Raw genomic sequence first — 25,645 nt, 5'->3', positions numbered from 1 at the left:
CACGTCCTACCTTCCAGAAAGTGGTCACTTTTCTGTTCAGAGAGTTGCTATTCTTTTCTTCGATCTCCTGTTGAGTTCGTAGGTGTTCAGAATGGTTTGATCCCTATCCAGCTGAATTTCTGGGACCAGATGAAATCCAGGTCTCCTACTCCTCCGCCATCTTGCTCCGCCCCAACCTATCTTTGTTTTTTGTAGGCAGAATGACTAACTGGGTACTAAAAGGTCTCTACTACTTTTACATCTAGTTTCTCCAATTATTTTGATGGGTAAACAGAGGATATGCCAAACATAGGTGAGTAAAGAATTCTGATCTGATTGTAGTGTCTTACAGACCAGGGTTTTAGTTTGTACAAGGGTATATCTGACTCTTTCCCAATTTATGGATCCTTCAGTGGTGTTATTACTCTGTGGTTTTTAAGTTGTATTTTTAAACAGTGGTATAGCTTAGAAGCATGTGCTCTTTGGAGCAGCTAAAGATATTACCTGGTACATTTCAATGAATTTTTCAGATAGCGAGTATAGGATACATCGTGGCACTAAAGACCTTCTTCACGGTTGACATAGGTGAGGAGGGGGAGGGCCGGGAGTGAGCTGCTGAACTACCCAGGCTCCCCACCTGGGCCTGGCCTTCCTGTGCTCATGGAGGAAGAGCCCAATGCCTAGCAGCCAATGAACATGCAGTGGGAAATCCAGGTGGAATAAAGCAATTTCTGTTTCCCATCAGCACAGCCTCCAAGCAGCAATTATAGATGAATCTGGAAAGCCTCACTAATGGGGATGCAGCAATTGGCAGAGCTGTGATTTTTCACAACCTAACGTATGGGAATGTCTCTCTGCTCTCCTCCACCTGTGCCTCAACCTCCCCTGGTCAGGCCTTTGGTGCCAATCATCACCCTCTGCCTCGCCTCTGGGACTTCCATCTTCAATCTGCCCAGAAATTATAATAGCTCTATACTGAAAAATATGTATGTATAACATATATTATTATAGGAATTATAAATAAAAATTATTTAATCCTCATAGCAATCTTACAAATAGTTACTATTAGACTTATTTTATAGATGAAAAAAATATGAGGTTTGGAGATGTTAAATAATTAGTTGGCCAAGGTTGCACAGTTAGTTACTAACTTGCGAGTCAAATTAAGGCCCTTCTGTTTCCAGAGTCCCAGTCTTGCGATGCTGCTCTGAGCGGGCAGGGCAAGTGGGATCTGCACAGAGAGAAGGAGGAGGGTACCTACGGGTGCCAGGGAGTGTATGTCTATGTTAGGAGTGAAGATCTCCAGTACCTCTAATCTTGCACTTGCAAGTCTGTGTTTATTTTCCCACTGTTAGGAGTTTGCCTACACTTGGGATGTCAGCAAACTGGGGTGGGCTCTTGGGGTGAATATTTTTGGTTATATGTCTTATGGCTAGCCTTTCCAATAATACAGACAACTATGAGATAAAATGGCATGTCTTTTCTTATTACGGTTTTCAAAAAGTGAAAAACAAACAAAATTTTTCTTTAGCTAAACAACCAAGAATCAATATTACTCAGTATTGCTAATTTCAGCAGACAGTTTCCAGCTTGGAAACATGTAACCATTTAAAACTCATTTTTAGGTTGGTTGTTTAAAATTCAGACCACATTTTCAGAAATAGTATTATAAATGGCAATTTGGTTTCCAGGCTACCTTTTAAAAACCTATTTAACCCATAATGTAGCTCAAATGTCTTGTATTTCTAATAAAAATAGAGAATAATGCTATTGCAATGCTGGCAATTAAAATAAATAATATTCATGGGCTAATTAACTTTTACATAATTTGCATGACCTATAGCTTGAGGAAACCCAGCATAAGAGCTAAGAAAGAGCTTGCCCTGGCGTCAGAAAGTCTGGTTCAAATATTAGCTCTATGGACTACTAACTGTATGACCATGGGATAAGGTGTGACTCACTAAGCCTCAGTTTACTTAACAGTAAAATGGGGGTAAAAACTTCATAAGTTTGATGTGAGGATTCCAAGAGATAATGTGTGTGTACAGGACAAGTGTTATGGGGTTTAACACACAAAGTTCCCAGGGAATCATAGCTGTAGTGGATAGGATTGATACCTGCTGAGTAGCAAGCCCTTCCCACTGGACAGACACTATGCCAAGGATTTTGCATATAAATTAAACCGAATAGCCCGGAGAGTAAGTAGCTTTATTTTTTTTTTTTTTAAGATTTTATTTATTTGAGAGAGAGACAGAGATAGCAAGAGAGAGCATAAGGAAGAGGGAGAAACAGACTCCCTGCTGAGCAAGGATCCCGACGTGGAGCTCGATCCAGGACCCTGGGATCATGACCTGAGCCGAAGGCAGACGCTTAATGACTGAGCCACCCAGGCGCCCCTAGTAGCTCCATTTTTATAAAGGTATACTCCAGGCTCTCCTAGATTAAATAACTTTGTCCAAAGTCACACAGAAATGTGTCAGCTTGGGGCACCTGGGTGGCTCAGTCTGTTAAGCGTCTGCCTTCAGCTCAGGTCATGATCCCAGGGTCCTGGGATTGAACCCCACATGGGGTTCCCTGCTCAGTGGGGAGTCTGCTTCTCCCTCTCCCTCACCCCCCCCACCTTCATGCTCTTTCTCCCCCTCTCTTTCTTTCTCAAATAAAAAAAACTTTAAAAAAAAAAAAGAAATATGTTAACTTGAGTGGACCACAGGGTGCCCAGATTTTTGGTCAAATGTTATTCTGGATGTGTCTATGTTTCTGGATGAGATTAGCATTTGAATTGGTAGACGGAGTAAAGCAGATTGACCTTCCCCAATGTGGATGGGCCTTATCTAATCTGTTGAAGACCTGAAGAGAACAAAAAGGCTGAGTAAGAGAGAATTCTCTCTCTCTCTCTCTCTTGCCTGACCTTTCTTTGAGCTGGGACATTGGTCTTCTCTCCTGTCTTGAGATTCAGACTCACACCATTGGCTCTTTTGGTTCTCAGGCCCTTGGATGATGACTGGAACTACACCCTTGGCTCTCCTGGGTTTTATCCTCCCAGCTGCAGCACATCTTGGGCTTCTCAGTTTTCCGTGATCATGTGACCCAATTCCTTGGAATCAGTCAGTGTGTGTGTGTGTGTGTGTGTGTGTGTGTGTGTGTCTGTGTGTCTGTGTATCTATCTCTTCCTGTCTCTCTCCTATATTGGAGAATACATATACATATATGTATCTATATGTAGATATATTCTATGGTCTCTCTCTCTCTCTCTCTCTGCATATATATGTTTATATATATATGAGAGAGGTGTATATATCCCTTCTTTGTTCTCTTTCTCTGGAGAACCCTGGCTGGTACCGTCACAAAGATGGAAACACTAGATCCAGACCCCAGTTTTGTAGGTTTGAAAGCTGAGACTCCTTAGAAGTCAGGCTGTGACTCCCCTCGGGTCCGCGGTTTGGACTGCACAGTTCTTACCCTATGCAGGGCTCCAAAGCCCAGGGCAGGCATGGGGGCCATCGGGGTTATCTGGCCAGGAGTGGGGAGCAGAGACGGTGGGGAAGAACATTCAAAGCTGGGCAACTATATGAGCCAAGGCAGAAATGGATCCCCAGCTCTTATCAATTGTTGCCTAATTTAACTTTGGAGTTCTGCCCAGGCTTACCTTGTTTGGAGACTTCTAACTTACTCCACAACCTGGTACTAGGAACCCGAGGTCCTCCCAAATACACATGACTGGAGGGCCTCCAACACCACACCTGGTGCACAGTAGGTGCATGATAAACCTCGTTAACTCTGAGTATGCTCTCGTCACAATTACACCATTTTTTTCTCTGCTGCTTCCAATGAGTTTAACTTCCTTGGGAGTGGGTCGTAAAGCTTTTGATTTCTGGAAGTTCCCTAACCAGCAGAGTGCCAGTGTTCACCTCTGAACTTCAAAGCGACTCCCTGTGTGAGGGAGCAGAGGAAAGATGTAAATCTGCTACCTATAGATGCCAAGAGAGAAATTAAAAACTGCACATACTCACACCCTGAACCGAAAACCATAACTTTACACTTTTCCTGACTGGAAGGAGGCTCTGTCCTGCTTTACTAACTTGGCTTCAGACTTCTCCATTTCAGGAATTGATTCTTGACAGACGGTTTCGTTATCTTCAATACAAATCTTTATTTATTTAAGTGTCCCTAATAAGTCAGCTCTTGAGCTTGGTTTTACTTCTCTCTCTTCTAACTTGGGAAATTCTTTAGAATACAGTTGACCTCTGAACAACATGAGTCTGAACTGCGTGGATTCACCTATATGTAAATGTTTTTCAATAAATACGGTACTAATAAACAAGTACATTACCGTAAATGTATTTTCTCTTTCTGGTGATGTTCTTAGTATTTTCTTTTCTCCATCTTACCTTGTTTTAAGAATATAGTATGCGGTGCACAGAACATATAAAATATGTGTTAATCGACCATTTATGTTATTGTTCAGGCTTCCATTCAACAGTAGGCTATTAGTAGTTAAGTTTTGGGGAAGTCAAAAGTTATACATGAATTTTCAACTGCATGGGGGTTGGTGTCCCTAACTCCTGCATGGTTCAAGGGTTGTCAGTATAATACGTACAATTTAAGATTAACAGAAGGAACCTCTTCACATTAAAACATTGGCAAAGTTAACAAAATGCAGACTACTAAATCAAATCCACCTAAAAATTAAATATCTATGGATTAAGAGAAAGAAAGCCATCCTAGAAAATCTGGGAAACACAAAAAAATAAAAAGCAGATCAAGCTTTTGCAAGTAGCACTAGCCTTCAGACAACCACCTCCACTACCATCCTGGAGAAGCCCTCTCTGGTCTTTTCACTGTGTTTCTGTTTGGTGGGTTGGTCTGGCTTTTCTCTTCTGCAACTTTATTACAATGAAGTAATAAAAGAGATTTGGGTTCAAAGCACGAGTGCACTCTGCAGAGTCCCCTTCCTGCCTTTGCCATAGGCACCGCCTTGTCCAGTTCTGCAGGTGCTGCTGGTTAGGAAAATCCTAGAAAACCCAGGATACTGAAAGGCCCAACTCAGGGTTTCTCCACTGGAATTCATTAGTTTCATGTTGTTACTCAGACTTCCTGACTGGTTGAGGTCAGTCTTGAAAAGGTGACAACATTATCTGCTTGGGCCCCAGCTGCCGTGTTCTTTTTTCCTTCCACATGCTTTTTTTCTGTACAGAACTTTTGACACTGAAGTAGATATTTGTACATGAAAATGATACACAGAATTCTGAGAGGGCCTGGAATCTCTCCCCTTATCTACCTCCATGTAACTGTTGGCAACAGAGATATATAACTTCTAGGGTACATCCAACACACAAAAGGGTGGAACATCCATATATCACCCACTTCTTTCTCTCAAGAATACTTTCCTAATTTTTGCAATCACTTGGCAGGTCTATATTTCACTGTTTTATCCACTTTCTCCCCATCACTGATTGCTGATATAAATGTGGGTAGCAAAGAATCATTCTTAAGACTTTTTCCTGGGCTTTAGAATTGCTACCAATTGCTTTGACATAAAAACTACAAATGAAAATATGCTCCACAATGAATGGAGTAAACAGGGGACTTTTAGAACCCAATAAATTGGTGTCTAGAAATAGGTTTTCCATCTGTGCGCAGCCTCTTGGCAAAACATGTGCATTCTCACTAACCTATGTGCTAAATTACTGAGTTTTACTGCATTTTAAATTATTTCATATCCAACCCATAGTTGCAGAGATATGTGGCAATTATCCAATTTTTTTTTTTTGGCTTAAGTTTTACTCTTCTATGGTTTAGGACAGAAGCAGACTTAAAGCAGAGCTTTACTGGTCAAAATCTACATTCCATCCAGGCCAACTGCAAATATAATCCTTTAGTGTTTGGCAGTTGCCTAGTGAAATTGCCAAAAAAAAAATGTTTAGGACAATTCTTTACCCCCATTAATGAACGACTCCCAGGAGAAGGAAATAAATGTAAAACTCAACATATGCCAACAGCTGTTGTGAATATGAATAGTCGTTCAGGCTTGATTAAAGTCATCAAATCTTGTTCCCCCATTCTACTATGCACTCTGAGTAGAGCAGTGCATGAGGTGTGACTAATGGCAAAGACAGTAACTTTAAAACAAAGTAAACATCTAGACAAATGTCATCTGTCAAAAAAATTGACTTGAACTGCTGTACGCACATTCTAGTGACCATACCAATTCCACAGCTTCTCTAGAATTCTTCTTTTGAGTTGGCTGGAGCCATACAGAAAAATCATGCATGTTATATTATGATAATTAAGTCTGCTTCCAAGGACAAAGATCCATTACCATTGATTATGTTCTCAAAACTGGATCTATTTGTGGGTTACAAATAGGCCTAGCTAAAAACAAACTCATGTAACCATTGACTGCTTTGATTATTGCCTGTAGATGTATGTTAATCTATACCACACAGGTCCCATGTTGAACACTGAAATTTGAAAGTGTCCAGGCACCTCTGGAGGGGCTGTAAGGAAGGTCTGTCATGGTTCCATTTGCATTGAAACGGACAGCCACCAAGAAAATAAGACCCGTGGGAAGCCTACATTTAAGCCAGTCTAAGGACAAGACATCACTGTTACAAGTGACACTTCAGTCTTCTCTGGTATCTGTCACTTACATAAATTTCTGGGGAGGAGGGGGACAAGGTTGCAATTACAATTAAAAGTGCTGCTTCACTAAGTGTTGCAAGTCCTCAGTAGTAGAGTGTGGGGGTAGTGACAGATCGCCTAGTTCTTCAATGTTTGAAATAATTGTTCATGGAGCCTTCTTATAAATCCTTTCATAATACTTATCTGGAGAATATAAATCATCACAACAGGTTTTTCTTTTTAAGATTTTATTTATTTATTTGAGAGAGAGAGTGAGCGCGCGAGAGAGAGCACGCAAGTGTGGGGGGGGGGGCGAGGCAGAGGGAGGGGGAGAAGCAGACTTCCCGGCTGAGCAGGGAACCTGACGTGGGGCTCCATCCCAGGACCCTGGGATCATGACCTGACTTAAAGGCAGATGCTTAACCGACTGAGCCACCCAGCACCCCAAGAGGTTTTTGTTTTGTTTTGTTTTAACAAACGCACTATGATGTAGGAGCTAAAAGCACAGACTTTGAAACGAGGCTGGCATAAGTCTGAATCCCAACCCCACCACTCACTAGATAGGTGACCTCAGGTTGGTCACTTGCCCACTCAAAGACCCAGTTTTCTGGTCTATACCAGAAAGAATGCTGGTTAAATACATAGCACATTATCTGATCACAGATTTCTAGATTGCTCAACACAAGTCCTGGGAAATTAAATCTGCCTCTAATTTTCTAGTTAATTTGCAAACTACTAAAGAAAGTCTCCTATTGGTCAGATAACTACCTGTATAATAGCCCTGTAGCTTAAAATTGGCCAGGATTTTTTTTTTTTTAATTGACCCTTCAGAGCAGTATCCTGTGTTTCTTTGGTTCTTTGCTTGTGACATCTTGTCCTGTGGCTCCTCTGGGCTAGCAGTTGTGGTTTGAAGCAGTGATGGTTCTTATTAGACCCAATTTCATTTAACCCTATAGTCTCTAAATCACATCCAGAAATTATTCTTTTTCTTCTACAAACTCTATGATCTTTCTCGTTGATTTGTGATTTGTTCTGGACACTGTGTGTTTAACATTCTACTCCTTTAACCTCTTTCTAACTATCACAGGGCCAAATCATCACCCGCACTTTGGAAACGTTCTAGTCAGACTGAAAAGAGCAGAGTCAATTCTCCACTTCATCATTTCTTTCCCAGAAATCTCTTCTCTGATCTCCTTGCCTCCAAACTTATGGTCCTTCCAACTAGAGCAGGAATCATTTTTCTAGAGACAAAAATTACAATTTCTCTTCTCATCCTTTCTCCTTTAAATAGCTCAGTGGTTCTCCAGGCCCTTCAAGATGAAGGCTGAACATCCTTGCATGGCCTACACCATTGACTCTTTCTTGATTGGCTTTCTCCATGCTGTGGTTCCTCCATGCCCTTCGCCTGGCCATGCTCCATCTTACTTTGGTGTCTTTGCTCACTCTGGTGCCCTGGCCTCCAGAGTGCTTACCCTTCTGCTCCTCATCCTGACCCCTCCTCACTCCCTACAGTCCCATCAGGTGCCCCTCGTATACGATCTGAAGGACTTACGATGCAGATTAATGGAGATAAAGCATGTAAAAATACACAATACACGGTGGCTTTCAATAAACGTTCATTCTATTGTGGTGATACAAAAACAACTCTGAACACTACCTAGTGCATTTCTGGGTTGCCTTTCAGAGTTTCTTTAAAAAAATCATCCCTTTTTCTTGAGCTTGGTGCTTTCCCATTTCTTGTTGCAAACATATTGAGCATCTTGTCGGTTGTATGAATTATTATCCAACTGAAATGTATTTTCTGAAACATTCTTATCAGCCCTTTATTCTGGGATAAATGTGGCCTTATCTATCCCCTAAATAGATAGGGTTCTAAAGATCTTTCTAAAGGCCTCTTCCAGCTCTAACATTCTTTGACTGTAAGATTTATTTTTGCAAAACTCCTTAACATAGATGAAGTCAAATTTCTGGAACCTGATTATAGAATTTAAAGATTATCCAGGGCCTTGATTCCTCCCCCTTCTTCGCCCCCTCCTCCCCTCCGCTGCCTGCCCTTTAGCCATTTTTACTACTCACAAACTCCTCCAAGCAGGGAGGAAGAAAGGAGAGGCGGTGCTAACACAGCTTTAGTAAAATGCATGATGGAGGGGTTGAAACTGTTTGTGGGAAAAGATTTCTCGGATTCATCATCCCTCCACCTCTTTAGACTGGCCAAAGATAAGGTAGCCCGACAATTACTCTGCTTCTCTAATTTTTAAAAAATCAAAGTGTTTGGTCTACATAATTGCTCAGCTCCCTGCCGTGGTCCTCTTCAGTGTGCTCAACCTCAACACCTCCTTGGCAATGCTCTTTTTCCTTCACTTGCTGGGGGGTTGAATGTCCTGCTTCTCCCTCCCTCCCTGTCACACTCACATCCCTCTATTTTGATGAAATATGGAATGAAGGATGTGAGGACCTGAAGGCTTGGAACATTTAGCTGTTTCAACCTGGCATCTTCTATTCCCCTAAGGAAACCTTCCTGAAATTGCCAGTGAATGCTATAAAGAGATCTCCTCATTGTAATGTCTGAAACTGACCTGGGGATTTTATGTAGAACTCTGCAATGTCAGCAGCTGCTTACTGCCACATATTCCACACACAGCCCCTTTTATAGCTTTGACTTAGAGCCAACTTCTGTTTCCAGCTCCAGTGCCAAGAGCCAATGGCTGCTCAGATTTAAGACAGCTTATTCTGCCCTAGAATTTTTTTTTTCCAATTCAGCTGACAGAGGCAGAGCCCTGGGGTCCTTAATTATCCGAGGGAATATCATGACACTGTTTGCAGAATGAGCTTGGGTCCTGGGAATGAGGCTGAATGCTTCTGTTCTTATGATTTTGCTGCCCAGGGTCTACAGTTTGTCACAGGTGTCTTGCACAGCTCAGGGGTCCCACAAGGCAAACTAGTGAGTCCTCTTCTGGTTTGAGTTTAACCATTACTGACTTGTTTTCTTTCTTCTTCTTACCCGTGGCCAAGAGTATTTTGGCAAAGTTTATCAGACTTGAATTGGGGTGGGGAGGACATACGTATAATGTATGATCAAAACTTTTTCTAAACTGTTTGACACCTTATGTCACTTCATAATACAGTAGCTCCCAGTCTGCTGAGAGAAGTCAGGTAGAGGGCATGCTGTCATGAGGATTGGGATCTGGGCACAATGCAGAGCAGTGTCTTTGATTAAGGTAGCTACCCTCCTTTTGAATGGTAATAGCACAGAATATTTCTTAACTGTGTTCTATATGTGTGTGTATTACTTCACATAATTGTTACAATGGCCTGATTCATTTTGTAATAGTTTTATCCCCATTTTACAAATGAAAGGGAAGAAAAGTGGTTACATGATTTCTCTAGGGTCAGAGCTGGTAGGAGGTAGGACTGGACATTGTACCGTAATGATCTGTTTTCAGAGCCAATGTCTGTACCAGTATTTCATACCGCTGCCTCTCCTTTGATTACTTCTACAAGTTATGGTTTTCCTATTCAAGTATAAAGCAGTGACTATGCTTTGGATAAGGCCTGGCAGGACATAGCTATCGCAACTGGAGGTGTGGTGGCTGGGTAAGTTCTGTCTTTAATTCAGCAAATATTCACCAAGTGTCTTACCAAAGCCTGGCACTGAGTTAGATCTCCTGGCCATGGTCTTATGGGGGACACAGGCTCTGAGCAAGTTCTTATATTGCTAGAGAGCAATTGATCAGGCAACATGGTAGGTCATGATGAGGTCTCAGTCCTGAGGATCACCTGGAGACTGAAGGATGAATAGGAGTTAGTCTATGGTGAGCCTGGAAAGAATGTGCTAGGTGAAGAAGAGTGTGTTCAAAGCCTGGAGGCCAACTAGACACAGTTAACCAAGGTTCTTTGGTTCTCCAGAAATCACAGAGGAGCCAAAGCACCCAGCTGTGACCCCTAATCTGCATGTGAGGAAGGTGTGTGAGCACCCAGGCTAGGACCCCAAGGCAGATCAACTTTGAGTGCCACCCCTGGCCAACTTCCTGCCCAGCCCACTTCTGTGGAGATACAAGGAAACATGGAGGACTTTTCTGAGTTTCAGTTGCTCCAGGGAATCATGTGTGTGGCTCAGGGGCAAAGTGAGTCCAGACCACTGTGAATCAGCACAAGGTCTTCAGCAATGTGAGGTCAGGATGGATTCTAACATAAACATAAAGCAAATCCATCCAGCTCAGCAGCTGGAGAAGAAGCCCAGTCTTCCAATGGGAAGTGATCTTGTGTTGTTGTTGCTGTTTTACAAATATATTTCAGTTTGTGATTCACTAATATTTGTAATCTTGGGAAAGAAACTGCTATAGGAAGGACCAAGGCTATCCACGAGGAATACAGAGGAATGATCCTGACGCATTTTGTTTCTGGGGACTCGGTGACACCTGAGTCACCACCAGGGAATCACTTATCCCAGCACTCCTCTGATATTTGAGTGTCTACCACATCCCGGGTATAGTACTATTGGTGTACCATGGTTTCTGGAGGGGAAAGTCCAGGGAAGGGGGAAGAGATGTAAAAAATGAGCTAGGGGAATTCTGAGGACAAAGCTCACCTGCTTTCCAGGTGTATGTACCGGGCATACGGGGCCAACAGCTCAGGCACTGAGGAAGAAGCGCTGACATAAGGAAGATAATAAATGTTCTGAGATTTCATCACCATCAAAGAATTCTGACACATTACTGCAAGGGCTTAGCTCTCTCTGATTCATATTTCTCCTCTGCTATGGGATCATTTGGTTTTTGAGTGTGTAGAATTACTGACTGATTTCTCTCTGGTGAGATTCTTTTTAGCTACACACAGACCCTTCTTGTAATGAAAACCAGGTTTCCTGTTACAGTTAGCTTTACATTCAGGTACCATGTTGCTGTCTGGAATGAGCAAGTACCGAGTTTGAGTCATATTTTCCACACGGATGCTAAGCCTCCATGCTTCCTATGTCTGGTGTTGAAGGGGAGTTTAGGAAATAAAAACTATGTCTAGGTCAGAAAATTTATTTCCCACCCAAAGGGTTAATTGCCTTCTCCAAAGACATGGAGTTACCGAGGCTGCTTTCCTGAGCGGAGAGAGTATGAAAGCCTTCTAGGTCACCATCAGTGAATGCTTTGTGAGAGTCTGGCCTTGCTTGGTCGGTGGACAGTGGATCCTTCTCTCTGTTGGCCATGGCGCTGGAGGGAAGCCTGAAAAAGCCATCTGATGTTCAGTATCTCAGAGAACCTTATTTTGATCTGCCTTCAAAGACTCACAGAAGATCTTAGGTCCTGGATTGAAAGGGTCAAATTGGGAAGAAAAACATTACTGGAAATTATTCTTCTCAGGGGCCAAGTGTAAGTAGGAACAAGTGTTTGGTTAAAAGTCCAATAATTAGCACATGGCAAAGTTTCATGTTAATGTGAAAATTATTTGTGGTCACAGTAACCAGACCTTTTTTTTGTTAGTGAAAAAACTGAATAAACTTTAAAAATAGTTATTGGGGGCGCCTGAGTGCTCAGTTGTTTGCACATCCAACTCGGTTTTAGCTCAGGTCATGATCTCAGGGTCATGATGTTGAGCCCCGCATCTGGCTCCATGGTCAGCGGGGAGTCTTCTTGAGTTCTCTCTCTCTGGGACTAATGTTTGAAAGGTAGAATACACACACATAAAAATACACATATATATTTACACACACATGTATAAGAAGGGCAAGATCAGAGGGAGAATTATTTCAAACGTTTGGTAGTACTTTGAATCTACCTGCTTAGAAAGAAGTAAAAATTGCCTTTTAATGAGGAGAACCCCTTAAGGTAATTAAAAAAAAAAATAACAAGGCCACTTGGTCATAGCTTAGATAGGAAAGAGGATCACAGGAATTTGGCAATCCCAGTAGCCAGAGAAAACTCAAAAGGGAATAAGCCTGAGAAGTAGAGGGACATGGTACTGAATGGCTTGTGGGTTTTATGTATGGAGGTGCCTAGAAGTGAATTTGAAGTTATTTCTTAACTGGTGCTGTAGTTATTCTCAGCCACCCCAAATCTTTACAGTTCAATACTCTGGTGTCTAACCTTTGGAGGATGGAGGAAGAGGGGACTAAGAACAGCAGGAAGAATGGCATCAGACCCAGAAGCGAAGATGGAGGGGATGAGCATGCTGCAAGCCTGGATGGTAGGGTGGAAAGGGGAAAAAGCTCGTTTCCCACAGATGTATTTGCAAATGACACCAGAAAGTAGTAGGACAGGGAGGGGAAGGGTAAACCCTAGGGTCACTCCTGCACTCATGCCTTCTTTGGAATCCCAAGAATATTTCCAGTAGTCACCACGTTGCTGTGTCACCTCCCACACGCTTCTGAAAGGCAGCCATCTTCCTAGAGCTTTAGAGTTGTTGCTTGGATGTGAAAGGTATGAGTATTTGTGTGGTTGCTAAGTGGAGTTTGACCCCTAGGGGGTGATCACACCATATGGTAAAGGGGTGGGTGCGGGGAGGGCAAAAACAAAGGTCAGAAAACGGTCCTGAGTCCTCAGTTCCCACTTTCAGTCCCAGCTGCTGGGTAATGACACACAAGCACCCACGTGGGTACAACGGCATCTGTCTAGTTACATCCCCTGGATGGCAGGGCACATTATTCCCTGCACCTGGAGCCTGAGGACTTCCTGATGCAAGAAGCTCAGGAGGGCTGCTCCGCCCCTCTGTCACTCAAGGGAGGCTTGGGAGTGAGGGTGGGGTGGGATGGGACCCTTATTTCTGCGGCAGGGACCCCAGTCCGTGAGGAGATATTGTGACCACAGCCAGACAGACCATGGATGGGGAAGTGGACCACCCCAGGGTGACATGGAGGCAGAGAGTGAGGAATTGGAGGCAATAAAATAATACAAGTTCACCCAGACAGGATTGACTCTCAGGAGAGCCAGCTCCAGCTTGGTTACAGCCCTCTGGCGCCATTCCTGGCCCAGAATTGAAAGTGGAGTTGGGAATAACTCCATCCAGTCTCCATAGGACAGTTTCTCCCCTGGCCCCTTCCATTTGAATGAAACTGGATGATGAAGCTGGCTTTTCTCTTCTGCTTAGCTGCCGGCAGAGCTTATGGGCCTGGGAGCTCTCTTCCCAGCCCCCGGCAGGCTGCCCCAAGCCCCCAGTGTTCCCCAGAGGGCATGATGTGGGTCAGGGTGCCACAGACTGATGGACTGGAAATACTTATTAAGCAGTCTCTTCTTAAAAACAAAAACAAAAGCAAAACATTTTTATGTATACTTTTCAATGAATTATACACACATATAATAACCATCACAGTCAAGATATAGAGCATTTCCCTCACCCGGGAAAGCCCCCTAGTGCTCCTTCCCAGCCCATCTCCCCAGTCACCCTCACCCCAGACAACCACTGATCTGCTGTCTGTCACTGTGGATGGCTTTGTTGTGCCACATTCAAGAATCATCTGCATCTACTTCTATGTCACTTCTTGCACTCAGTATGTTTTGAGACTCATCCGCTGTGTGTGTCAGAGTGTGTATTATTCCTTTTTATTTCTAGCTGGTATTCCACTGTATGGAGGTGTTTCTCTGTTGATGGACACCAGATTGACTCCAGCTTTTGACTATTATGAATAAAACTGCTAATAAACAGTCATGTACAAGTCTTTGTATAGACTACTGTTTTCATTTCTCTTGGGTAAATAACTAGGTATGGGATTGCCGTTTGCATGCAGACTGCATGTTCTACCAACAAGAACCATCAAATAGTTTTCCAATTGCTTGTGCCAATTTACATTCTGACCAAAAATGTGTAAGAGTTCCAGTTGCTCCATATCTTCCCCAACATGTGGGACTGTCAGCTTTTTCATGTGGCCATTCTAAGAGGCATGAAGAGGTATTGCATTGTGGCTACTGGTGTTGAGCATCTCATCATGTGCTTATTAGTGATTTGAATATCTTCTCTAGTGTAGTGTATGTTTAAATATTGCCCTTATTTTTTATTATCTTGTCATTATTACATTGTAAGAGTTTTTAAAACAATATCTTTGACTCGCCTTTTCATTTTCTTAACAGTGTTTCCAAGAAGCAGAAATTTTAAAATCTAATTTTTTATTATTTAATGGTCAGTGCCTTTTGTGTCCTAAGAAATATTTGATCATTCTGAGATGATAGTAATTTTCTCCTATATTTTCTTTTTTTTTTGAAGATTTTTATTTATTTATTTGACAGAGAGAGAGAAAGACAGCGAGAGATGGAATACAAGCAGGGGGAGTGAGAGAGGGAGAAGCAGGCTTCCCACAGAGCAGGGAACCCGATGTGGGGCTGGATCCCAGGACCCTGAATCAAAGGCAGATGCTTAACGACTGAGCCACCCAGGCGCCCCTCTTATATTTTCTTCTTTAATTTATATAGTTTTAGTTAGGTTTATGATCCATTTAGAGTTAAATTTTATGTATGACCTGAAGTAAGGATTGAGATTCTTTTTTAAATGACTGTATAATTATTCCCATGTTATTTGTTGAAAAACTATCATTTTTCCAGTGAATTACATGGCATGTTTGTTGAAAACCAGTCCTACGTGTGCACTTACTCCTGGACTCTTGATTTTGTTCCATTGATCTAGAATGTCTATTTTTTCTTTTTTTCTAAAGACTTATTTATTTATTTATTTATTTGAGAGAGAGAATGAGATAAAGAGAGAGCACATGAGAGGGGGGAGGGTCAGAGGGAGAAGCAGACTCCCTGCTGAGCAGGGAGCCCGATGAGGGACTCGATCCCGGGACTCCAGGATCATGACCTGAGCCGAAGGCAGTCGCTTAACCAACTGAGCCACCCAGGCGCCCATAGAATGTTTATTTTTTCACTAATTTTATAGAACATCTTGAAATCAGGTAGTGTAAGTACTTCAACTCTGTACTTCTTTTTCCAAATTGCTTTGGTTGTTCCATAACATTTGCATGTGAATATAAATTTTAAGATTCACTTGTTAATTTCTACAAATAATCTACTATAATTGTGATTAGAATTGCCTTAAATTTATAGATCAATTTGGGCAGAATTTACCTCTTCTGTAGAAGACGACTTTGGGCAGTACTGAATATTCTGATTCATGAACATGGTATGAGTCTCCATCTACCTAGGTCTTGCTGAATTTCTCTTGGTTAAGTTTTAGAAATTTCAGTGTACTCATCTTGCACCTACTTTGTTAAATTTATGCCTAATTATTTTATGTTTTATTATGTTACTGTAAGTGGTATTTTATTTCAATTTCTGTTTGTTTGTTGCTTAGTATGTAGAAATAAAACTTGTTTATATTGACCTTGTGTTTGTCTCTTTACTAAACTCACAATTTATTCTAGTAGCTTTTTTTGTGGATTTCTTAAGAAGGATTTTCTAAAGTCATGATCATGTGTCTTTAAATAAAGTAAGTGTTCCTTCTTTTTCTCTAATGTGTGCATCTTTTATCCCTATTTCTTGCTTTATTGCACTAACTAGAAACTCCAGTATGAAACTAAATAGAGGTTGTGAAAGTGGACATCCTTACTCTATTCCTGATCTTTTACCACTGACTATGATGTTAGCAGTAAGTCTTTTGTGGATACCCTTTATCAATTTGGGAAAATCCTCCTATTCTGTTTTATCATAAATTGGTATTAAATTTGGTTAAAAGCTTTTCCTACATCTCTTAAGGTGATCATATCCATGTTCATTGGCACAGTTGGTGAATCCCAAATTTCCTACTGTTTTTCATTAGTGTTCTTCCTGCATTTTAGTTTTAAAAATAACTCTCCTTGAGCTCCTGATCTCTCTCTCCTTATTTGTTACGCCCCACCAGACTGAGTCACCACTGAGGCCCAGCTCTGAGGGAGAGGGCAGAGGATTCAAGGCAGCAAGACTGGTCTATGTTCCAGGTCATCTTTGCCTAATGGATCTAATTAAGATCCTACCTATATCTCTCCTTCCTCTGTGTATGAAATGGGAATAATGTCTACTGCACTCAAACGTATCATAGACTGAATGAGATGACTTGCCCTGAGAGTTACAGATATGAGATATTTGTAGCACAGTGAAATCATTACTGATCTCAAAATGATTTTCTTAAGGGAAACTTAAAAAGAGGAAATAAAACAAGAGAGAGAAAAAATTAAAATTCTGGAAATATTATTTGCACCGGGAAAGTTCTCATACATTGTTAACCCCAATCTTCTTGCTCCTACCTACTTGCAGCCCATTCATACCTGGGTGTATATGGAAATTAATGTTAGCATGAGAAGCATCTGCTATCTAGGTGGCAAAAGGCAAAAAGAAAAGTCATGATACATCCCCAAAGCAAGCAAACAAAACTCTAGTCACTTACATGATTGCAGATGAATTTTATATACAAATTACTTCAAGAGTCAAGAGAGAAAATCAGAGCTACCTAAGTAGAAAAGCAGATACTTGACTCACTACTCTTGAAAAATCTCTGACAACAGATTTCTTCACCTGCTCGACTCCACTGACATTTTTGCAAACATAATGTAAAGTATGATAAAAATTACTGAATATGTATAAATTTTATTTGTTTTGTATTGTCTTATTTTGGGTGAGATTACTGTTTAAACCTAAAAGCCTACAAATATGCTAAATACACAATGATACAATCATGAACAATTACATGGATGCCTACTGGCTTTTCTTGGGACACCTTTGTTCATGCCAAGAGCTGTCACTGTGTGGATGTAGATGAATTATTTTCTGGGAGTAAAAAGTAAAGAAAAAGCAAAGGACATCTCCCTCGTTGCTTTAACCTTGGGGGAACAGGATAAATCTGGTTTTGGCATCTCTCTGAGGAAAAGAATATCTTGACACGTACATAGAGCTCTTGGAGAAAGCCCAGTATCCGCTGGCAAGAAAGGGCGAGATTCTGAATACATCTAAATAATGGGCATAGCATTGAAATGCTTGACTACGGCAGACTGCTCACTAGGATATAAATCACGCTGCTTGCCATGTGCAACACATCAGACATGAGTGTGACTCCAGCTCATGTAATGAAATGGCTTTTATGAAGTTTGTGCAGATAAATTAAGCAGCATTGCTAAGAATTATGTTTATAATCCAATATTGAGCACAAAGCTGAAAAGACACTGCTATGTCTATAACAAAAACGAAGAAAGCATTTCCTTGTTGAGAAACATGCAGGCAAGCCCATTGATCAAAGAACTAAGCATCGAGCATTGAGCACACCGGAATTCCACATGCTCCTCCATAAAGTCAAGGGTGACTAGTGTGAATTTTGGCATCCGCCCTAACTACCAAAATTTGTTCTTAGTTTGTTCTTGGACCACAAGGCACAAGACCCTCTTGGGGGCAATGACTGTAAGGACTCTACCTACCCTGGGGAGAAATTCTGCCTCCAGAATCCTTGTTCCCCAGGGGGTTGTATTGTGTTAAAATATTCCTAATGTTGAAATTAAGATTCCTTTGATATCCCTCCAGACTTTTTTCTTGAAAAAAATTTAGGACAAAAATAAGGCAAAAGGCATCTTACTTTCCTCTTACTCGTGTTATCTGGAGGGTGATTTTCTATGCTTCTCTCCAACTGGTCCTGGCTCAGAACCCCAGAAAAAGGGTCTCTCTCTTCCTAGGAGTCTGCTATGGCCAACACAGCTAGGGCCTGTAGGATGGGACAGGCTTGTGGAAAATCCTCCCAGTTACCTGTCCGGTTGGTTCAACTGCATTCTATCCGATCTAGTGATGTTATTCAAGGGTCAAATTCCTGGTTTCCGTGGTGTAAATAAATCGACTGTGTATAACTAGTCTGCAACAGAAGGCACATGACCGTATATAGAGTGTAAGAGAGATTTCCCTTTGATGAAAAAAGAAAGTTAAATGTTTACAAGAAATTCTGCAGGTCTGGATACCATTAACTTTAAACAATTAATAAAAGTGACACTAGGACACAATAAATTCTAGTTTTCAAAGAAACAATTTGACTTTATACATTGCTTCTGCCTCACTGGTGTTTGAGATGAAAGGGACAGTAATTGAAATGAAGCTCATCAGCATTAAAGAAGTCCTCATGGAGAGAAGCAGAGGGAGGCGGCAGTTAGGAACCAGAATCCTGCAAAATGGGAGGGGGGGCCGGAGCTTAGGGATGGGAGGGAGAAGGCCACAGGGACACACAGCCACTTATGAGCCAGATCAGGGCTTGAGGAAATATTTTAAGTTTTAAAAAGATAAGAAAATAAGCAAGGGGTGCATTAAATACATTTTGGCCTCTTCCTTGGTTCCAGTTCCATGATTGAAAAAAAACCCTCAAGCTCGACAAAAGAGGTTTCTATAAACTGACTCTAAAGCCAAGGGAAAAATAGTACATTATACAAATAAAGAATAACAAATATGTAATCTAAGTGGCCCTAAGTTCCCCCACCATTCTGGGGTTCCCCTTCTTCTGAAATCTAAATAGTTTGAATAGCTAACATTTAGTAAGGGTTTGGTATATGCTATGGGCTGATCCTTTATCAGTCCATCTTTCCTGGGACCACATCTAATCTTATCTTGCATATACAGTGCTCTCTCTCATTTTGGAGTTTTGGGGTCCTGGCCTTTCAGTTAGTCAACCACACACACCACCTCCTGCCACAGGACCATTGCCCGTGCTGGACTGTTTTCCTCGCTTGTTGTGATTAATTCTACATATGTCTCAGATCTCAGCTCAGACATCATGTCTTGGAGAAGAATATCCTGACTCCCCATGTTAGATAAGGCCCCATATCACAGTCTCTCCTAGCACCCATGTCTCTCTTTTGTGTACTTATCATAGTTGTAATTGGACACTTGAGGGTGAGCCTTGGTTTCCACTAGACTGGAAGAACCATGTGGGCAGGTGTCACCTCTACTTTTGTTTGCCAGAGTTTCTCTCAGCTTCTAGTCAATGCCTGGCACAGAAAAGTTAATACATATTCATTGAATGATTGGATGGATGCAGAATAAAATCAAAGACCAACCTGGCCTGCCTTAACCAGGGATTCATATTATCCATGGAACACAACAGTTTCCATGGGAAGAAGCAATGTGTCACATCAAACTGATTTGCTCTAGAGAGGCTACATTTTTCTTGTCATTGTTGTGTTCTTTAGGACTCTAGACCCAGCTAATGTAAGCCTTCAGTTTCTATTGTTGAAAATGGCTTTCCTGATCCTTTCCATTAGCAGTGAGAGGTCTGGGTTTGCTTACAGTCTGTGTTCCACAGGCAACATCATACTCAACATTTATATTTGTCCCAAAACCTTTCTTCCTCCTAAATAGCTCATAGTCCCTCTACTTTAGCAACCTGTCTTTGCTATAATTGCATCCCCCCTACAGTTTTATGAAAAACCCCCTTCTTCTGAAGCTCATGTATGACCTCAATTACTTTTTTTGTCTCCTGGTTACAGCATCACATTCCTTAAAGATGTAGGTGCTTGAGTCATAGTCTTCCCCTTTAACTCAATTCCTTGTATTCTCTGGGGGAGACCAGTGTCTGTGAAGCTAAGTCGTGCCAAGCACTGTTCTTACAGCCTCCTTCACCGGTAGCAGAAGCCACTCCTAGAGTCACTCTTCTCAAGGCAGCCCCTACCTGTAATCCCTCACATGTCCCTCTGTCTCATACTCACTCCTAATGCAACAGCCTTTTGACCACACATATTGCTTCCATTTCTAGCAGTCAGCACCTGGAACCCTCTCCCCAGACTCTTACTTCTCCAGAAACTCTGCCCTGAAAATCTCCACCTCTGAATTCATCCCAAAATACACCATCTCCATTTCTGTGTCTGAGCTCAACTGTGCAGGTTGGTACCATGGCACATTGGTGGTCTGCAATGGCAGCTGAGCCCACAGTTTTGCTTTGAATGTCTTTCTTCTGTCCTCAGCAGCACCCTGTAGCAGTAAGCAAGGCTTCACCATGCTCCTGCCTCCCCTAACCCAACCCTCACCAACATTCCACAAAGATGACCTAGCCTCCACCTGGACCAAGGAAGTGACAGAAAAGAAATAGGAAAGGCTTCGTCATACATTGTCCTTCTCCCTTCAAACTTGTGTGCAACCACATGGATCCCTCTCCCTGTGCCATCCATAGAATGAAGTGTCCTCTCTGCTGACAGGATGGCCCCTTCCACCTCTGCTTTTGTTCAGACTTCCTCCCACTCTCCCTCCTCTTTCCTCTTAGCACATTACCAGGCTAAACTAGATGCTGTTCCTTTGGCCTTGGCCTCTGTAGTGAACACGGCAAGCGGGCAGCAATGCCCATGGAACCTTTCACCCTATGGGGTTCCAGAACTCCCCCAGCCTCACCTTCTCTCAGCCTCCATCTCCAGCCCATGGTTTCTTTATCCCATTCTTCATGGAGACAGTCTTGTACAGTTGAACCACTTTCACTTTGCTGTTGTTCTTATCTTGTATTGTTTCAGGACACTACTTCTAGAATCCATGCTTTAGTTCTACTTATAGTTTCCTCAGATGCTAGGAATCTGTCAAAAGTGCAGATATCCTGGTTATTGGCCTTGCTAGGTACAGGCTTTTGAGCTTCCTCTTTCTCAAATTAAAAAGAAAGAATGTTCGATAAGACAAGAACATTGGACAAATGCTCTTTTCTCTTTGAATACTGTCCTCTCTTCTCATGCAAACTTTGAGGATATAGTCTATGAACATGATGTACATGTACATTTCATTAATCATGGAGTGAGCTCATTCAATGTGAGCGTAATACAATTTGCTTATTGGCTGGGGGGATGAGGGAATTAATATATGACTAAAGGAAAAAATAGATATTTAAAAATCAACAATTGGACACAAGGACATGAGACTATGGTTTATTACTTTCATTTTCTAGGTACATAGGTAGAATCAAAAACAGAAATTTCAAAACATGAGCATTTGCACATTATGGCTTGCCAAAGACGATGAGATAAAAGAAATATGTTCTTAAGTCTACCTCCTGAAAAAAATATAAGCTTGGCAAGTAAGGGAAGTGGTGTACTTTGTGTGAAGGAGCCTTGGAGGCAAAGCATTTTCTTTCATACAATAAGCTGGATATCCTGGTTTATTATGGAACCCGTAACTGCCATAGATTCTCATCATAGTATTTCATCAGTGAAAGAGCACTGGGCTTCAGCATTCCCAAGATCTCTTTAAGACTTAAATCCAGCCTTACCTCCATTCATCTTAGAAAGTGCTTGTCTAACTTGTAATTTTGAACGCATTTTAGATTTACGTATAATACAATTTTGATGTCTCCTCAAAGGTCAGATAAGTTAAAAGGAAGGGAAAAGTTGTTAGAAAAATAGTTTGTCGAGGAGCCAATTCCCAATCAGAAATCTCATCCAAGCACCCTGGCCGGGGGTTGGGTTTGTGAACATGAGAGCGTCAGACCTCCCGTGAGAAGAGATGCAGCCGTGAGGCCCTCAGATTCAACAGCCAGCACAGCCGGCTTTCCAAAGAAGTAGTTAAAGCCTTCTGATTATACCCCAGGGTCTTCTTTTCTCTATGCAGCTAAAATCTCAGACTCCTCTTTTGCTCCATAAGGAGAATATGGAAATCTGGAGTGGAGAATAAAGACACTGCAGAGAGGGCTGACCCCAGGTCTCCAGCTGGCCCCAGTGTCCAATCTCTAGACCCTCCATCTTGGGAGAGAGATGGACCCTGTCTGCAGTGTTTCCCACAGCTCTTCCAGAAGGTTCCTGACTTGAGGAAATCTCTATGTGATTTTTTAACAAGTTCTAGGGGACTGAGTTTACGTTTTTGTTTTGTTTTGTTTCTTTTCTTAATCCCTTAAATATGTTTCTGGAGGATTGGTTCCCAGACATTCATGAATAATTCTTTTTTTAAAATTGAGATCATAGTTTCCTCTGGTACAACATTTTTTGAAAAAATTCCTCACCTCAAAACTACTATCTAAGATTATCATCACTTAATTTTAAACAGGACATTATACCACTGAAGATGTACAGCGGAAAGATGGTCTCATACCACAGAACAATCTTTACCACAGGAGATGGAAATCCTTACACAGATGTATTTGAAAACACAATACTATCTTTATTTTTCTCATTTTGTCTTACACCAGTTAACACTTTGCCACAGATTGGCACCAGAGCATTTTGAATTTACTCTTTCAGGGGAGATGCCTAGATAAAAACTGATGGCCCTTTCAGACACATTTTAAGTATTAGTGAACTTCACAGAAAGATGAGATCACTCTTTCTCTTACAATGTTTTTGTGTTGCTCATATTTTAACATGGCACATGCTACATTGCACTGTGTCTTTGTCTCATACACATTGGTAGGGCAGGGACACTTTCAGGGTTTCTTCTCTTGTGCAAAGAAACAAGATGGGTTGAGTTTCATTGGGTGCTGTTCTTTTGTTTATTGAAGGAGAGCCATTGTCCAGATGCATGTCCACAGACAATGGCTCCTTATCCCCAGTCATTACCCTCAATGGGAACCAGAAAAAAATTGGTCTAAACATTGTTGAGCATAGAAATAATTTTTCCCAAGTTAAGTGGATGGACTTTTTAGAATAAATATAGGAATGAAGTTTTGAAACTGAGTCCTTCGGCGTTCTGTTTCTGATTTCTAATGAGAATAGATTTTTACAGTATTTATGTAATTTTTTTTAATTCAATGATTTAAAAACTAATGTAGTGGATGGGAGTTGGGAAACTGTTTGGCTGGCAGCATGATTGATGGTTGTTGAGTTTGGGCAGGGAAAGAGACCCCAGGCCTTGGTCTGGAGGAGCAGTGAGACAAAGAAAATTAAATTGGCCTGCCCAATAAAACAGGAATTCACAATTTTCATGGCAGCTTAAGAGGGATGCTATGAGAGAGTTTATAGATGAATTGGGGAGTAGGGAAGGATTGGGGCCAGCTGCATGGAGGGAAGTCAGAGGCAGGGGTCAGCCAGGGAGATGTTTCTTCTGGGGAAATGGCCAGGAGAGCTCCAGGGACAGGGGGTGCTGTGTGGGGGGTGTCTCTCTCATACACACTACTAGGCAGTTTCCAGCACCTGCTGTATGACTATGCAAGCTCTTCCCTTACTTCCAACTCCTTAGGCAACTTCGTTAAAACTACCATCTAGTGTGAGTGATACCTCAGAAAAATCATGGAAGAAGATCCATGTTTCTACATTTGGTTTGATGTAGAGTAGAGACAGGAAGCAGATGTAAGAGATGAGAATCTAAGTGAAACAGATAATTGAACAGAAGGAAGATATTAGGGCAGGGAGTAACTATAAGAAGTGGAAAGTCCCTGAAATTCCTAAGAAATGCAGGGAGTCAGCTAAATGAGGGATGAGGAATAAACTCACTTTTATTTCGATATTAAAGGAGAGGAGGATGCTCTCACAAGATGGAAGGCTTGGAAACACCCACACAGCTGATTCTTGGGCTGTGCCTGTAATTCATCTGATGTTTTTCACAAATGGCAGCTTCTCCCGACTTGTTGCTGACCAGTTGAGCAATGTCTTCAACTTTATGGTGTAAACAGAACTGGGAATCCTGCCTATGACACCCAACATCCTCACGTCGTGGGAGAAACCTCCTCGCCTTTTTCTCACTACCAGAACTTTTCCTAGGAAAATGGTTATAATGGTAAGACTTCAAAAATGAACTGGTTTTAGTACTAGAACCCATAACGCTGCGTTATAATAAAATATGTTTTTCTCCAAAAAAATTTTTTTTTTCAGAAAGCAACATCAAACAGAAATTTCTGAGATCAAGAACAGGAAATGAGTGATTCAGCAGGTTGGATTTCACCCAAGGAGCTGTCTCCACAGCTGTAGAGAATAGCTGAGAAAAGTTCCAGGGGACTCGCCTGGTACCGCTTGAAAGCAGTCAGGCTGAGAACCATAGAGAACGCTCCAGAGTGTGATGGAAGATGTTGGAAAGCCCAGCTGTGTGTCAGAAATATGTTAGCCTGGTGCCACCACTTCACTGACTATCCTTTAACTCTTCTGAACCCACATGTGGAGGTGGTCCAGGATGACTCAGGATCTGAGAGAGAAGGAGCATCTTTCCAGGCAGGAGCATCCAGGTGTTTGTTCTTCTCTGAGAGACTGAGCAGATGATTTACCCCGGCAGCTGGCAATGCTGTGCTGTTTTCCAAAATCTAAGATAGGGCTGGGTATAGGGCCAGAACTACCCTTCGGGCAGGGCTGGGGGAGCTCAGTTAGCAATAATTCATTTGCTTACTCTCTCTATCATCTTAAAGTGCACTCAGCAAACACCCAACTTGGCCTGTTGTCATCTAATGAGTCTATGTGCACAGTTCTGTTGAGTCCGTGGAGAACCATTTGGAGGGACTTGTCCAAAGACTGAGACTTGAGGTCTGCCATTGAAAAGAAGGATAGCCCTCAAATTTTTTTTTTTAACACACCGTGCCCTGATTTTAGTAGGAGAGCAAAGCCTGTCTATACCCTATAAACATTTCTGGTACTTCATTAGCCCCTCAACTAGTCCCCCACATCCTTCTCCCACCATATTCAGCAGCACACCTGTGGCCAGGTCCTCTCCACTGCATGACCAGATTTCTGTAACAGGCCTCTTCAGTTGCTTTCCCTGTCTCCAGACTTGTCACACTCCTACCCATCCCTTGCACCACCCTCAGTCTAATCTTTCTTTTTTAAAATTTTTTAAGAGATTTTATTTATTTGATAGAGAGAGCGAGAGCACAAGCAGGGGGAGTGGCAGGCAGAGGGAGACTGAGAAGCAGTCTCCCCGCAGAGCAGGGAACCCAATGTGGGTCTCCATCCCAGGACCCTGGGATCATGACCTGAGCCCAAGGCAGACGCTTAACTGACTGAGCCACCCAGGTGCCCCTTTCAGTCTAATCTTTCTAAAACATTATTTCCATCATGTCACCCTCCTGTTCAAAAATCGCAGATATGTCTTTAGTATATTTATAGTATCAGATGGATTTTTTTTTTCTGGATCTCACCTGTGTTTTAAGTTGTATGCATTTCTGAAGCTGCATACAACCTTTTCAAAATGAGCTGGGGTCTAAACACAGGGACACACACATGTATCATAGCAATAAATTATTGATTGGA

The sequence above is a fragment of the Callorhinus ursinus genome, unplaced genomic scaffold (genome assembly GCF_003265705.2).
Source record: "Callorhinus ursinus isolate GAN/ISIS: 27379988/994484 unplaced genomic scaffold, GSC_fseal_2.0 scaffold73, whole genome shotgun sequence".
Lineage (NCBI taxonomy): Eukaryota > Metazoa > Chordata > Mammalia > Carnivora > Otariidae > Callorhinus > Callorhinus ursinus.
Note: the sequence above shows the minus strand (reverse complement) of the source record.